Source organism: Betta splendens, chromosome 6, assembly GCF_900634795.4.
Source record: "Betta splendens chromosome 6, fBetSpl5.4, whole genome shotgun sequence".
In the NCBI taxonomy this organism is placed as follows: domain Eukaryota; kingdom Metazoa; phylum Chordata; class Actinopteri; order Anabantiformes; family Osphronemidae; genus Betta; species Betta splendens.
The window spans coordinates 6,575,768-6,580,025 of record NC_040886.2 but is presented as its reverse complement, the minus strand read 5'-3'; positions in this window follow the sequence as shown (position 1 = coordinate 6,580,025).

The following is a 4,258-nucleotide window of genomic DNA, read 5'->3' as shown; positions in this document are numbered from 1 at the left end:
CAATAAGTGTATAGATGCGAGTACAGTTTAACTGTGTGTGTATACACAGAGGGGCCACATCGGGGTGCGTTTAATGTATATGCGAGTGGTTCACGAGGAGGCACGAACACAAGCATCACAAGTGGGTTTCTGTGTGTGTGCAGTCTTTTCTTGGAAAAACGGAAGATGGCAACTTTTTTATGTAAGAGAGCAAATAGGGGCGCGGACTCACACACACATATATTTATTTATATACATATATATACACACACACACAGTAAAGGGGTGACAGAGTGCACTGGCTGAGCTCAGATGAACCAATGGCAACCTGGGGAAGGAGGAATGCTCATGGCCCACGTCCAAGAGAGGCCGTCAGAATCCTCAGCAGGCTACCCGGGTTGTCTTAGTGAGCAAGTGTGAGTGTGTGGGAGCGTGTGCATCTGTACCGAAGACTGGTAACAGTAGAAAATACTGCGTGATTACACTGCCTATTCATCGTTTATGTGATAAAGCTTTCAATTAAAAGCAATCATATTTTGACTGTACTCCCTCTATGAGCTTCGGTTGATGAAGATACTCGGTCAAAAGCTAAGAAGTGAAAATGCAGATAAGTATCCCCACCTTCTGTTTATGCCACGCAATAAGTCACTATACAAACAATTATCTTTGTGTATATCTTTAATTAATTCCAAAAAAAAATGTCTGAGCAAACCACGTTTGCATTTATAATGTAGCGATATTTATTTATAGTAGTAAATTAATAGTTTAGGCATTTACTTTAAAATTTAACTTGAGCAAAGACATTCAACATGTACGTGTACTTCTACTTGCAAAATAATACTTATTTGCATTTTTTTTGGAAGTGGTTGTGAACATCTGGTAGCTCTCCTACACTATATATGATGCTTCGTTTTGCCCTGATGATAACAAATTAATGAGTATATAAAAAACAAGGCTAGTTGGTTATTAAACCATGTCATTTAGGTTTTATTTTAGCATGTGTGATACTTTTGAATTTTGCTTTCATCGTGTGTTTAGAAGATCTTCCAACTATTTGGAGGATGCAGCTGTTCCTATATTTGTTGTGTACAGTTGCCATGGTTGTAGGTTTGTTTTTGTCTGTTCGCTGAAAAGACGTTTATGTCATCTGCTCCACAGAACAACAAGTGATACAGAAGATGGATTCAGATTAATGCAGAGGGCGATTTAGACCCCTAATATTATTCCTCATACTTTTCTGCCAGCTTCAGGTCCTATGTTTTATTAAAACACTACGGTGACGTACTTGATCTTGCTCTGAATTCTGAACAGCAGATTGCAGTGGTGATCGATTCCCCTGCGGGTGTGCAGCCACTACTGGCAGCAGTAAGGAGATCTGTCCCATTGTGAGGACTCTCACTATAGCGCCGCTCATCACAGTGATCCCAAAAATACGGCATGATGTCATGCAGATTCCAAACGTGGACTGCAGCAGCAGAAACAGGGTCATGTGTGCACTTGACTAATGCACAAGCGGACGGGGGAAAAAAAGGAGGAGAGAGAAAGGAGGAGAGCGAAGGGCTGCTTAAAATATTCAGCCCCCCTTCCATTAACGAACCGCGTGGTGATGGGAACACGACCTGCACTGTACATCTCGGAGGGGAGAGATGCTGCACCGTGGGAGTAGACCTCTTTCATCTAGCATCCCCTTAAATCCAGCTCAGCATTTTCTCAGTGATGTCATCTTTTTCGCCCTCCTCGCTTTCTCCCTCACCTCCATCTGCTCTCCGCGCTCCGTCCTTCGCGAGCTCCTCCGCGTCTCGCACGCACGCGCGTCCTCGCATCTTGGACGTGCGGCGCATCCCGATCGGGGTGCGTGCGGCAGATCCCCATTAAACGCTGAGGTCGGCCAGTGTGTGGTGCCGCGGCCTGGCTTCACTGCCGCTCCTCCTCGCTTCAGGCACACGGCAGCGCCTGACGTCCAGGGAGGACACTGTGTTAACAAACAGGGAAGTGGCTTTGAGTTTCATGGACATGGCTGGACGGGAGGGGGGGGGGGGACATCGTGCTCTGCAGCTTTTTATTGGGTATGAAGAGAAAGAGAAGGAGAGGCACGGAAAGAACACGAAGAAGGAGGAATAAAGTAGCTGTGGAACAAAAAGATCTTTGAAGCAGTCAATAACTGTTTTTATAGTGCTGAAGTTGGTACAGTGCTTCACTCGCCCAAGAACAAATATTCCCATCAGGGAGAATACCCTAAAACACTGATAGGTTAGTGTCTCTAAACCCCACGCAGGAGACAGCAGCAGCCTGGCCGGTCTCTGCTAGCAAAGACTGGTCTGATCCGCTCTCAGGAGCTAAAAGAACACCCACCAATACACAAACTCCTCATTTAAAGCATGTCTGACATGTATTATTTATTCAGGAAGCCTTTTCACAGCGTCGCGCTCTAAGCATGTCATGTAATCCCGGTGTCTGTGATTCGTGTGCATTAAAGCGGAGTCCCCCGTCTCCCGCTGGCGTTGGAGGGTAATCAGCTGCATTACGCGGGTCCGTCGCGGGCGGTCAAATGCAAGGGTCGGGCCTCAACCGCAGCCCCAGACGTGATTTTTTAACATCTCCTGCCGGCACCGCCGCGCATCCGCTGCTGCGAATGATCTGGACGTCAGAAGCCCGCAACACGAAGAACCACTCGAGGAGGATCAGGCTTAAGTCGTATTTCATGTTCCGCAGCCACACACGGGGGAGCGGCGCGGTGCGTGTCTGCAGTGACCTTTGTCTCCACGGCTTCAGCAACGACCCCCAATTCATTTTAAACCTTTTAAACCCTACAGACCCTGATTAGGGCTAAAAAAAAACAAAAAGGAAAAGGCATGCGACCTCACTTACATTTAACATGCATATGTTTTAGAGTTCATCTTGCCCCCCTGAGCTCAAAGTGTTTTCTTTTCCGGGAAGAGGAACAATCTGTTTTATTCACGCCCAAACAACTGCACAACTTTGGCAGGTCCCGCACAGATGTTCTCACTTAAATCAAAGTGTATCCTTCACTCAGCTCATGCATGTAACACCTCTTATAATATTCCCAATTATACTGTCAGCAAAACTATTATTTTTCCTAAAAATAAATACTTTTAATTTTCAGCCTAATACACTGTAAATCACTTAGAGGAACATATTACTATTTAGAGAACACTATGTTTCTCTATGTCTCAATCACTTCTACCGTCTGACTTCATTTATTGTTTTACTCATTCCACCCTGTAAATATTTTTCTGTTGTTGTTCTTATTAACTTAATGTTCCTGTTTACTTGTTCTTTATAAAGAGCTAAAATGACTAAGTGTGTGAGCAAGAGATGAGCTCATTAACCATGTGTCCCAGCGTCTGTACACTATCATATTTGTCATCCTCTGACTCCAAGTAGCCGAGTCCAAAGCGTCCGAGGCGCCGCCGCAGCCAATGGGCAGCCTTATATAAAGACGTAATATCAGCGAGTCAACGCCAACAACACGATGCATGGCACCGCTGCAGAAGGCACGCACACGCGGTGTCTCTAATTTAGAAGGAACAGGGCATCCCCATAACAAAGAACAGGAAGAGAGCAGGGACAGATTATTGCTTGGCAAACACCGAAAGTTGATTTCCCAACTTTCATGTGGGGTCTGTTCAGGCCGAGAGGAGAGTGAGAACAGGAATTTGGTCTCCTCATTATTGTTGGTTAAGCAGCTGTTTCTCTAGAGGTCCAGACTGGGCAACGGAGCAACAGAGACGGAGGGGGAAAAACAGAAAGTGAGAACAAGGCAGGCAAAAAAAGGGAAAAGCGTGGCCGTGTAGCAGAATGCCTTTATTGTTCCAAATCAGATTGCTTTATAGCCACGCAGGGGGTGAGTGGTTCCAGGCAGCAGACAATGGGCCAACAGGATCAATATTGACATTCTCCTTAGTGATAGCTAAGTTGGCCGGCTGAGGTCAGGGACTGGACCTTTATATTAGCCAGCCAGCATTAGTGGTCACGGCTGGGGGACACTTACTGTAACATTGGCTTCCCAACATAATGGATAGTCTGAGCGAGGCCAGGAGCGGTCCCTCCCTTTTGTGGGCTTTATTACCGTAATACAGCTCAGTCCTCCAGTGGTCCGATTCAAATACAGATCATTACTTTGTCAAAACAGCTACCAGACCCATGTGGGCACGCGCCAGCCGGGCTTGTGTCAGAACACTGTCCTGAAGTGGCGGTTGTTGAGCGCGGCGGCCATGACAGATGAGGCGGAGAGAACACAGGGAAAAAGTAAGCAGAG